Source organism: Lycium barbarum, chromosome 6 (assembly GCF_019175385.1).
Source record: "Lycium barbarum isolate Lr01 chromosome 6, ASM1917538v2, whole genome shotgun sequence".
In the NCBI taxonomy this organism is placed as follows: domain Eukaryota; kingdom Viridiplantae; phylum Streptophyta; class Magnoliopsida; order Solanales; family Solanaceae; genus Lycium; species Lycium barbarum.
The window spans coordinates 56299637-56313484 of NC_083342.1; positions in this window are offsets into that span (position 1 = coordinate 56299637).

Here is a 13848-nt window from a genome sequence, read left to right on the forward strand (position 1 = left end):
CACCAGGGTGACGCCTCCTGCAATAAGGGCACCGAGGTATGGATGGCCCCATCTGACTGAAACTCCTATTTACTTGCGAACTCGAAGCCATGGAGTTCTGTCCCGAGAACTGTGGGGGCGTACCATATGCTGGCTGGGACGAATACCTGTTACCCTGCCGCTGAGAAAACTCACTCTGAAATCCCCCTGAGTACCCGGCCGATCTGGCTCTCTTAGGCCGGCTCCCGCCATGGCCCCTATCAGGCCGACGTTCCCTACGCCGGTCCTCCATGCCCTGGGCGTGCGCCTGCACCCGGGCAATATGCATCCCTGGCTGAGAAGCCACCGCCAGGCAGCTATCGATCAAATAGTCATCCAGCCCCACCACATATCGATGCACCCTATCGGCCATATCCGCTACTATAGCGGGTGCATACCTAGCCAGTGAGTCGAACTCTAGGCTATACTCTCGAACACTTCTACCATTTTATTTCAGATGCAAGAATCGATCAACCCTGGCTCTCCGTAGCTCTGGAGGTAGAAAATGATCCAGAAAGGCCTGAGTGAACTCGGCCCATACCGCTGGGGCAGCACCGTCACCCCTGGATAGCTGCCAGGACTCGTACCAGTTCGCCGCTACCTCATATAACTGATACGAAGCCAACTCGACGGACTCAGTCGGCCAAGCCTTAATCAACCGTATCGTGCTCTCCATCTTTCTGACAAACTCCTGGGGTCCTCTTCGGGTTTTGTCCCGGAGAATTCTGGAGGATTACATGTCAAAAACTCACGAGCCCTGGAGCTTTCATATCTGTCTGCACGACCACCCCCAAATCCATTCCTGTGAACCTGCTCTGTCATCAGTGTGGTCAATAACTGAACCGCATCTCGCATAGCCCTGTCCTCCGCCCCTGGCTGTGGAGTTGGAGGCTCGGGCACTGGAACCCTGGGAGCTCGCGGTGGAGCCGTCCCCTGATCAGCAGCTTCTGCCGCTCCGATCTCCTCCGGTAAGGGGGGTGTAACAGATCCGTCTGATGGGGGTTCATCCTCAAGCGCTAGCCGCGCACTGGCCCTGGTAACTCTCTGGGCCCGACTGGTTTCTCCTATCTCAACCCCCGCTTTGCCCTTCTGGGCAGCTGTTGCTTTCCTCGGAGGCATCGCTGAAAACATAACAAATCGTCAGGAGGGGATCATCCTACTAATACAGTTCTATCGCACGACCTAAGATCCAAAGAAGGGTAACATCCTAGATGCCCTGTAGCCTCCTGTTTATAGATGTGGTGCACAACACACCGATAAACAAGACTCTACTAGACACGGCCTGTAGACATACCGAGGACTAACCGCTCTGATACCACTTCTGTCACGACCCAACCCCGTAGGCCGTGACTAGTACCCGATCTGGGCACCCAAACACATATATCCAATGCTATCTCAACTGTTATCAAACGCATTCAAGTATAAAGCAGAAGCCGCCAAGGCTATATTTCAAATTTAGATAATTTCCAGAAAAATTTTGGCAGAGTTTCCTTTGTTTTACAGACTATCCCAAATAACCCTGCGCACAGAAAATACCAACAAAGGCCACACCGGCCAACAAAGCAATATATAAACGTATGCGGACAGGCCGCCGCGGCGAATGGGGTCGCCCCAAACACAACATAAACACACATCCGTACGGAAAGACCCTAACCCACAAACATATCTACAGGCCTCTAACAGACATACAGAGTCATATGACGGGACAGGGCCCCGCCATACCCGGAGTTGCCATACATACAGAATATACAGAAGACAAAAGATATATACCAAAAGTACACGCTCCGGATCAAAGGAGCTCTTCAAAATAGCAGAATCTGAGCCCTAGACTGGCGGCGTATCTTCAGGTGCGTCTGTACCTGCGGGCATGTAGCGCAGCCCCCGAAGAACCGGGGGTCAGTACGAAAAATGTACCGAGTATGTAAAGCAGAAACATAACAAACATAATCATAGTCTAAATCAGAAGCACAGAAGTATAGCAAACAGAATCGTAATCCAACGAACAGACAGAGATATACCGGACAGAGTCGTAGTTTAGACAGACAGACAGAAGGATACCGGACAGAATCATAGTCCAGACGGACGGATAAAATCATAATCCATACGGACAGACAGAATCAGAATCCAATCAGACAGATAGAATCATAATAGGGCACAAGAACGTGGTCCTCACTCCTGCCTTTGGCGCCACAACATATCACATTTCAGAAGATTTCATATCTTCGAACATCTCCGTCACATAACACATCATATCATAACCACGGTAACCCCGGGGACAGATCACACGCCGGGAAACCGGACACATCATACTTCGTAACATATACACGGTAACCGGGAACGACATATACCACAGTACCCCGGAACCGGACACATCATACTTCGGAATTCATACATGGGACCCGGCCCCCGACGAGGGACTCGGCGGCCCATCCGCACGATATAAACCGGCCCGGGATCCAGTGAAAGGGATCATAGCACATGCACGAACTGATTAATGAGAAACCACATACATACAGATCATTATACAGACCCAATCAAATTGAGGTAGGCCATATGGCGAGTCAAATCAGAGTATTCGGACAGTGTTCATAATACGCGCCTATATCCTACTTGGGAAGGCACGACAGATTATCACCGAAATCAGATTTCCACAGATCAGAACCATTTCGTAGGATTTATATAAAAATAGTCATATCATGATCAGAATAATAGTCCAGATGTTTCTTTTGAAAAACGGACAGGAATAAGGCAATTTAGGTCATACACGAGGTATCGGGGCTTCGTGGGCCCACCTCGGACCAACCCGAGGCGACATACGTAAGTTACTGACAATAGACCTTATGAGGTCATCCATAGTCATTTGGAAGAATTCCGACTCCGTTTAGGAAAGTTTCGTACAAAAGTTCACTTTAAAGGCATTTTATAAGGAAATGGTTTCAATCGTACTGAAGGAATTGGAGCGGATTTCCCTCTCGAATTCCGAGGAACAGAGTCGTATTCAAGGCTCGCGGCCGAGCCTATTACATTCAGAACATGCCTAAGAATAAAGGGGTAGGATTTACATACCTCAATTGCGCCTTATGCTCGCTTAGCTTCACTTCCAATTTCGTCCAGAATCTACAAATGGTCAAGTTTACCAATTGTCAATTCAAGCCTTTAGGATTCCATACTTAATCACATTATTGCCTACCGAAATTTCGGCAGCATTTCCCCTATACATATAACACCCCGGAGACTTAGCTCGGCTTAATATATCAACACAGCAACCCAACAATCCAACAACAACATTAACAATAACACAAGTACTACAAAATATACAATATGGCATAACTAGCCATCTTTCCGACATAACACAATAACTTTCATTCCGACCTTACATTTCCAAATCAATCTTACCATTTTCATATTCATCACTTAACAAGGTCATTACAACATACTTCGGAGGCATATCATACCATTTTCACCAAATATTCATAAAGTATGCACAATATACAAGTTTCCTACCAAAAGCATATTTCACCCACAACTTCCAATCTTTTAGCAAACATGTTCATGATATATTTCTATCTTTCAACTTCATCAATGACAACCATAATTTGCCTCTTAATACTTTCATTTCCATTTTTGCATAAGTGACAATAAAGTTGTATAACTTCCTACAACAACTTAACAACAATTTTTCCAAGACAACAAAAACCATTATTCTTTCATTCACTTCACAACAACACAATTAACATACTAATGGAATTTAATTCATATTCCATCCTACACATAGCACCACACGGCCATACCTTATAATTTCCAACTTTCACTAATTCATTCAACTTTCATTTCTAATACAAATTCCACCATAACCACAACTAGATTCCAACATGAATTCAAGTCATCATGAACATACAACATGTACATACATACGGCCAAACTTCCACATTATTTATCATGAATTTCTTCCTTTTTAGCTTACTACAACATCTCCAAACCATGCATAACACATAAAACAAGATTCAAACTCATCTTTCTTCTTCACTTCTTAACTTGACCCAAGTTGGTAGCTAGAGAAAACGAACCACCGATTGTCCGAAACAATGACTCCACATTACTTAGCACCCTTGAATTGGCAAGTATACTTGAAGAATTTAATTTGTTGGTGGCTAAATCTTGGTCTTGATTTTTGCAAGGAAGGGCCGAATGGTCTCTTATTTTTTTTGCTCTTCTTTTGGTTGGTTCTTTCTTCTAGTTTCTTGAAGGCCCTAAAGGATAACGATATATATATATATATAATATGGTTCCTTATCTTAATTCACCACATGGAAAAATTGATTAGGGGCCATGGCTTGGGCCTCACCATGGCCGGCCACCCCTCTCAAAATGGGCCTTGTTTTCTATTTTTTTTTTGGGCCCAATTGTTGGCTAAATAATTGTAACTCATGGAACAAGTTCCCAAAATTCCAATTTTGCCCTTGGTCTCCTTTCGTAATTCCACACCAATGTATTCATAGTCGACACATTCATACCAAGCAAGGTCCAAATATAGCCTTATTCATTACAAGTCAAGTTATCTCAAATTTTTTGAATATGCAAAAATGTCGGATGTAACAAAACGTTTGCAGGAGATTAGGTAGAACAGGTTGATCCAGGACTCCAACAATTACAATGCTAACTGGGTCAGGGATTTTTGTGCCATGCTTCCTACAGTGGTTTGGACCCGGAGATCATGATTCAGGGCATCCAGGTTAAAGTCACGACGGAGGTGATCAATGAAATTTATGGGCAACCCAATCTTTATGAGGATGAGATGCTTGTTAGGGACCATGATTGTCACGACCCAACTCCGTAGGCCGCGACTAGTGTCCGTGCTGGACACCCAAACGTACCCAATAACCCAAATTAGCAAACGACAGAATATTTTCAAATATAAAAGTCACTCGGCGTTAGTAATGATCATAAATGAACCGACGCAGTACATGGAAGCCGGTGAGGCTGTCACAAATCATGTCATACCCAAACATATACAGAACCCACACAAGTATGTCTACAGACCTCTACAGAACATGACAGACTCATGAGACGGGACAGGGCCCCGTCATACCCCTGAATACTGTACATATATATAATAGCGGCAGACTGTACCAATATACCGGCTCTGAACAAGAGAGCGCTCCCAATATAGCAGAATAGATGTCCTAGGTAGGCGGTCAGCAAATCTGTCTTCTATACCTGCGCGGCATGAAAACGCAGCCCCCGAAGAAAGGGGGTCAGTACGAAATATGTACTGAGTATGTAAAGCACAGAACGTAGTAAACAAAGTCATCATCAAAGCAGAAGGTACAGAAAATGGACAGAATATCCAGATTAGCAAAATACTGATCATAAAGCATAAATAGTATTTGTTGAAAACATATATCGTACCTGGTCCCATTGCGGAACAAGATTTTAACCGAAACAGAACTTACAAAGAAGTGAATGTGACATCCGAAGTATCAAATGCATATTTTCAAAACATGAGGAGTGTGTACAGAAATATATATCACATCATATCCGGCCCCTGCCAAGGGGCTCAGCAAACAGAACGTGGCCACCCCCCGACGCTGGTGCCACCATACATAAGGAACAGAATAGGGGATAACCCCGTCACATAACATATCATATCAGATGGCCATATCAGATCATATCATATCAGAATGTGTGTACATGGCACAACATACTCCAAAACCCATGTACATGTATACCTGCCCCCTCACATCGAGGCACGGTGAACAATGCAGTGGAATACGCTTGACAACATATCCTGGCCCGGGCTCAGTGTGGGAAACATTGAGGCATCCACAAATGGAGTAGTGAGAGACTAAATGCAATAAAAATATCACGGATTTCCAGAGAATCAATGAGGCATATCGAATGACAAATCAAATCAATGAAGTCGGACGGAATCTTAGCAAGTGTATGTCATATGTCATAATGAGTTACAGAAGAGTAATCCTCCTGAAATCGTTTTCATATTTCAAAATACCCTACCAAACTCGAGGGAGTCACCAAATGATTTTCCTTAGTAGTTGAAAGGATAATTAAAACATTTCATTTTATATTATTCGAAAGTAGGGCAATAGTACAATAAGTGAGCAAAGCGGGAATAGTGGGAGACTAAATGCAACCCAACATATCGTACCTTTACATAGACTCAATAAAGTATTTAAGATAAGTATCATTAGTAGTTGGAAAAGTAGTCGGGACGTTTCCTTGAAAATCGCTTGAAATCAAGTCACAAATTACCATAAGGGTAAAATCAAAAATAGTGGGCCCACCTCGGGACAAACAAAGCGGCGGGCTCAAATTACGTATATTAAGCTTATGGGGTCACCTACAGAGGACTTAGGGGTATTCCCTAGCTTTCTAGGCAGTTTGGAGAGGCTTGCTTAATTTTTCAATAAAGCATACTTAAGGGGTTCAATTCTATTGAACGAAAAAGGAGTATTTTCAAATGCGGATTCAGATGGGCAGAATGTCTTCCGAGGTGCAAATCCAATCCTAGTACACCTAGGACATGCCAAAAGAAGAATCGGGGTAGCTTTACATACCTTTCAAGCTCCTTACGCCTTTCCAAGCTCACTTCCCGTTTCGTCAAAAATCTGCAAATGGTCATATTTACCAATTGTGAGTTATAGATTCTACGAATTCAACTTAACTCATATTTGTCTACCGAAATTTCGGCAGCACCTCCCCTATACATATAGCACCCCCGAGAATTTAACTCGGCCAAAACAATCAACAACAACCCAGCAACAACATCAACAACAACAATCACACTAAACACAATATAACACAACTAGCTATCTTTCCAACACAATGTCATAACCTTCACTTCAACCTTAAATTCCAAACTAATCTCAATGGTTTCACATTCATCATCAATCTAGAGCATCACAACATAATTTAGAAGCATTTCATATCGTTTCCTCAAATTATACACACGATATACATAATATACAAACTTTCCGCCAAAGTTATAATTCATCCAAAACTCCTAATCTTTGGCATACGTATTCATAACATGTTTCCATCTTCCAAATCTATCAATGATCATCATAATTTGCAACCTAACAACTTCATTTTCATAATGTCATAAAATCGTACTAAAACGACATAAGCTTCTACATTCCATTTCAATGCAAACTTATATCATTTTATCTTAATTTACATTGCAAGCATCACAACAACACAACTAACACATTAAACAAAATTAATTCACTCCCATTCCAACTCCAATATACCACACGGCCAAATGCTCTTTTTATCAATTCAACCAAATTTATTCAACTTTCATTCTCAATATGAATTCCATCATACTCAAAACTAGAATACAACATAATTTCAATTCATCATTGGCATACAATGCATGCATACACACGGCCATACACTTTATTCCATACCCACTTTGAAATCTTCCATTTTTCCATACAATCAACTCATTCCCACTTACTACAACACAAACAAAACTTCATAACACAATAAAAAGAGATGAACTCTTACCTTTTTCTCCAATCTCCTTCACTCAAACATGTTGTCATATTGAAGAAACAAGGGCTCTTTCTTCCCAAACAATTGCACCATGTTGTAGAGGACCCTTAATATAGTAGGAATACCACAAGAAAAATATTTTTGGAGGAAGATTTAGAGTAGCTATTTTTCCATGGCCATGGCCGAAAATGGAGTGGTCTTATTTTTGCTCAAGGTTTCTTGATTCTTCTATGACTTAAAAGATGACTTAGTCATCTTTTAAGTCCACAAATTAAAACCCACACATGGGCCTTGGACCATTAAGGGGCCGGCCACCCCTCTACAGTTGGGCCTCAATTTAGTAAAAAAAAAAAATTCCAAGCCCAATTGGTCAAAATTCTTATTTTGTAATTCCCGAAACTAATTTCAAAAATTCTCATTTTTGCCGTTGTCCTCATTCTGTATTTCCACACCAATATTTTTCATGAAAATCACACATATATAAATTCAAATCAACATATGAACTTATTTCTTACAAATTGAAACAACTTTCCAATTTTCCAATTGTGCGAAAGCACGGGATATAACATCCTCCCCCCCCCCCCCCCCCTCCCTTTAGAACATTCATCCTCGAATGTTAGATTAGGCTTATAGGGTCTGTAAGTACTTCGGGGAAGTTTCTCTTTATGGTCAGCACACATAATACACATTCATTAATGAATATAACTAAGCAAAGCTTTTAAATTACCTGGAGGGATAGCGAACAACTGAGGATATTTCTTCTTCATCTTCCCAGGTCATCTCCTCCCTGTTATTATTCCGCCACAGCACCTTAACGGAAGCTACATCTTTTTTCCGTAATTTTCTTACTTGGCAATCCAGAACGGCTACAGGCTGCTCTTCGTACGATAGTTCCTCCGTCACCCGAATATTATTTGCTGGAAATATTCTAGGAGGGTCGCCGACACATTTTCGGAGCATGGATACGTGAAATACTGGATGTACTTCTTCCAAATCAGATTGTAGGTCTAGCCCGTAAATGACATTCTCAATTCTTCGAACAATCTGATAAGGTCAGATACATCGCAGATTGAACTTACTCTTTTTACCGAATCAAATTATGCCTTTCATAGGCGATACTTCAAAAATACCCAATCACTAACCTGGGATTCCAACGGTCGACGCCGTTTATCAGAATATGACTTCTGTCGACCCTAAGCTGCTAATTGTCTCTCTCGGATAAGTTTCACCTTATCAATTGCCTATTGGATCATATCTGGGCCTATTAATTCTGTTTTGCCAATATCAAACTAGCTGATGGGTGACCTGCATTTTCTGTCATACAAAGCCTCGTATTAAGCTAGAATGGTAGCGGTTATTATAAGCAAACTCGATCAACGGTAGATGATCGTCTCGGCTACCTCCGAAATCAATAATACAGGCTCGCAACATATCTTCTAGCATTTGTATAGTGTGCTCGGCCTGTCCGTTACTCTGAGGATGGAATACTGTGCTTGAACTTACCTGAGTATCTCTGTCAATGACAATAGATATAGGAGCTCCGTGGAGTCTCATTATTCCTTTAATACATATAGTCTGGCATAATCCCCAACCGAATAAGTGGTTCTGACGGGGAGAAAATGGGCTAATTTTGTCAGTTTATTAACTATACCACATATGGAAATCATACTTCCGTGGAGCGCGAGGCAAACCCGTAATGAGATCCATACTAACTATTTCCCACTTCCAAGTCGGAATTTTCATTTCCTGAAACAGTCCACCCAGTTTCTGATACCCAATTTTAACTTGCTGACAATTTGGGCACTGGTCAACGGGTCTTACGATGTCGGGGACACATAATCTGCCTCGGTATAACAATACTCATCCGGTAAAACCTCGAGCTAGATCTTTTCCTTGTAAAAGGTTGTATCTCTGAACGATACTAGAATAGAATCCTCAAACTGACGCTGTTTTACCTTTCCCATGATCGATGATTCAGTAACTTCTTCAGACAAAATTCCAATATCTTCAGAACCGACCAAACGGACTCTAAGGCTAGCTGACTAATGAGTTTTTGTCACGACCCGACTAGGGGCCGTGACGAGTACCCGATACTTGTACCGAGCACCCCTTACCTATCATGTTACCTTTACCTCTTAGCAAGCCGTATAAACAGTGCCACATTTTTTTTTTTGAACATTATTGAACATTAACATTAGTCGCGTCGTCATAAACATAAGTAGTAAACTTTTTGCTATCGCGTTACACATGGACGCGAACATCTCAAAATACAAGACATCTAACTGTACATATCTGACCATGCATATCTGTCTACGAGCCTCTAGAAATAGTACACTTATACATAGAAAGGGCCGAGTACTGTCGTGCCCGAGAATACATACACAAAATAGTACCACGGAAATGAGGCTCCGGAACAATTGGAGAGCTGTCAACACTGCTGGTAAGGCTTCTAAGGATCAAGTCCACCCGTCTGCTGACCTGCGCGGCAAGAAACGCGGCGTCCACAAGAAGGGACGTTAGTACGAATAGTGTACCGAGTATGTAAGGCATAAAAGATAATATAAACAGGAGCATAGAGTACAATTAACAATATCAAGAGGTCGTAGGGCATGTAATGAGGTAAGGGAGTCACTTGTACTTAGGAAGGCCCCTTTTTCAGGCCGGCTATCATAAAGGCTTATCTTCTCCTCTTTGAAACATTGCTTTTTCACAGGCACAGAAAACCGTGTTTATATCATGTCATGTTTCATCGTATTATATCCTGCCCTATCATAGCGTGTCGTGTCGTATCACATCTTGGTATATTATGTCATAGCGTATCGAGTCATAGCATAGCGTTTCTTAGCGTATCATATCATAGTTTAGCTTTCCTTTGAAAATCTTTTCTTGTTCATATATATATATATAAATAGAATATGTCATATTGTCGAGGCGTCGGCAGCCGATCCATTTAGCCATGAATACACATCCCGCGTCCGGGACGATATCATGTCATATAATGCCAACTGATCAGGTGGATATGCGTATATAACGCTCTGTCCTTATCTCCATCTTCCCCGTATACATATGCATATATCATGTACATATATCAGCATCTATAGCGCTCTGGCTCTTTCATCATATACGTATACGTGTATCATGTACATATATCAGCGTCTATAGCGCTCTGGATCTTTCGTCGTATACATATTTTATAAACATATACATGTCTGATATACAAATACTTACCTTATATACATATACATGTCCATACACATATACCTGTATCATATAACCAGCATGCACGGGAGTTCAAGGAAAGTTACATGTCCATCGGAGTGACGTAAGGTCGGTGACCTCCGATTACACTATGGAATACTCGTGATGGGTTCCTCTCACCTTGAAGGGACGACTATTTTAAGGTGAGACTATCAACGGAGAATAATATTAAAGTAAACGTAAAATGAAATCGGGGCATCATAGATGTCAGTTCATAGGCTTTGCAATCCTTAGAAAATAATGTCATAGCTAAGGAATATAAATAAGATTCGAAAATTAGTTTATTACTTTCATATTCACATAGAATACTTAGTTTAGGAATCTTAGTCATAGAATCGTTCCGGTAGTACTTATCGTAGGCATATCCTCTCGTCTAGCATCATTGTTATCATTATCATCATGGAAGTCTCCTCATTAGAGTAGTTGTAGTACTTATCATTTGGTTACGAAATCGGGATCAAATGATTCCCTTGGATTCAACTTCTAGTAAGTCAAACAGACTTATAAGGAAATTCCGAGAGCAACGGGCCCACCTCGGCCCGAATAAGGTAGCGTATATGATTTGCATATGGTACATGTCATGGCGTTACTTGTGAGGGTTTTAGGGTAGTCGGGTCCCATCTATGCAAGTTATAGGGGTTTAGGAGGTCTTTTCAACATTTCGCACACTTTATAGTTCAATTCTACTGAAGGAAAAAGGAGAAACTTTAGGTGCGGATTCCGGGGAATAAAGTTGTCCCCGAGGCTCGTACCCAACTTATTATATCTAAGACATGCCATAGAAAGAAGGGTGAAGCCTTACATACCTCTTTCCGCTCCTTTTGCTATTCCAAATTCACGTTGCAATTTCGTCAAAATCTGCAATTTGGTCACATTTACCAAAACTTTTATTAGGGTATTTAGAGTTGGATTCTTAAAGTAACACTTGGCTACCGAAATTCCGACAGCATTTCCCCTGTACATACTCCATCCCACCAAGTTCAACTTGGCCAACTTGAATCAACAACAATCCCGGGAATTCAACCCGGCCAAATTATCAATCACAATGCCAACAACAATACTAACAATTTCCATATTCAATCGAAATTACATTATAACAACTCAATCAATTTACTACTTCTTTCAAAACCTTCCAACTCCAATAATAACCTAATAATCCATATCTCAACAACATCATACTAACCACATTATCTTTCATACATGTAAAAACCTAATATTCAATTTACATAATCTTCCAAAACAAGCTTTCAACTACTAATATCTCACTAAGCTCATTAGGCTTTCATTTGTAATATAAACTCCACAACACAACAACAAACATACTAAATAAAACATGCTCACTATCCATTCACCATACCACACACATACACGGCTACACACACACATATATCACACGGCCAACATCATGCATTCACAACTACAATCTCTCCAAAATCATTTAACTTCCATCTTCCACATAACATTCACAACAATAACAACCAAACACTAAATAAAATAATTAACACATGGTCTCTACACACACATAGGCATACACGGCCACATCTATATTCTTGTTCTTCAAAATTTTCATTCACTTTTGCCTACTACAACATGCATAAATATCCATAACATGTAAAAGAGCATAAGTTCTCACCTTCCTTTTCCTTCACTTCTTCACTTGACTACAACTTGGCAACTTGTATGATTATGAATTTTTCTTGCTTCAACAACAACTCCACCTTGTTAAGGACCCTCTAATTAGTAGAAAATGATTTTTGAAGGAATTTTGGTCAATTTTTCTTGTTGGATTGCACTTGGCCGAAATGGCCTTCAACTTGTCTCCTTCTCTTTCTTGTTCTTCACTTTCTTGAAAACTCTAGAGACTTAATGAAAAAGATGACTTAGTCATCTTTTTATTTAGCTCATTAAACCTTGATGTGGGCTTAAGCCCACACCAAGTGGACGGCCAAACAAGCCCAAACCTTAGCCCACTTATTTTTTTTTCTTTTGGCTAGTTCTTGTAATTTATGAAAACAATTTTTTTTCCAACTTCCAAATTTGCCCTTCGTCTTCTTCCATATTTTCACGAGTCATATGGCGAATTCCCCTTTATGCCCTTGACCTTCCTCATTATTTCCACTTTTAAATTTTTCATAAGCAACTCATATGTCATACAAATAAAATATGGCCTTGCTTGTTGTCTTCCCGCGATTGCCTCGAATCATCCGAATACGCAAAATACGGGATATAACATCTTCCCCCCCTTTAAAACATTCGTCCTCGAATGTTAAACTGGCCTCATAGCGTAACATAATATTTCGAGGAGGTCTCCTTCATAGATACCCCACATGTCGCTTAGCATATCCATTTTAGGGGCTTAGGTTGCCTTTATGTTGTAGGTCATTTAAGTTAGTTCCGAATACTGGCCCTGCGTTAATAAGTCCCCTTTATTAGGTTTTGAATCGTCATAGTCCATTTTGGGTCTAACATGCTCTCCCCCCCCCCCCCCCTTTATTAAGGGGTCTACGCACGCCTACGCCCTTTAAATAACCGTCGTCCTTTGCGGTCTTTACAGTTGTAATTCCTTCTTCGTGGATTCTGCCGCGTCCATCCCCTCACTAGACATATTCTCGTATATCGCCGTATTAGGGCCTTCTAGCATCATCTAGTGCGGATTCAACATCGGTCTTACCTTATAACATCCGTACTTTTCTCCTTCATTCCCAAAGCTTTGTCATGCTTTCTCCCTTTCTGCTAGTCTAGTCCGTCTCGACCTACACGACTTCTATAGGGTTTCTAACCACTTCATACACTCCGATTTACTTTAGGCTACCTAATTTCACATTCGTCTCTTGTCCCCGCATTTATGACATTTTCAGCATATTTCCCAGGGGGTCACCCATCGTGAAATTGCTCTCACCCTCGTACGCTTAACCTTGAAACTTTAATGCATTTCAGCGCCTTAGCGTTGGTATTTTCGCCTCCACTCCCTCGCACTACTTATATCACATAATATGGAACGAGTTGGGGTCTTAGAAGTTTTCGAAACGCCCGCGTAACACGTCTTTTCTTTTATTT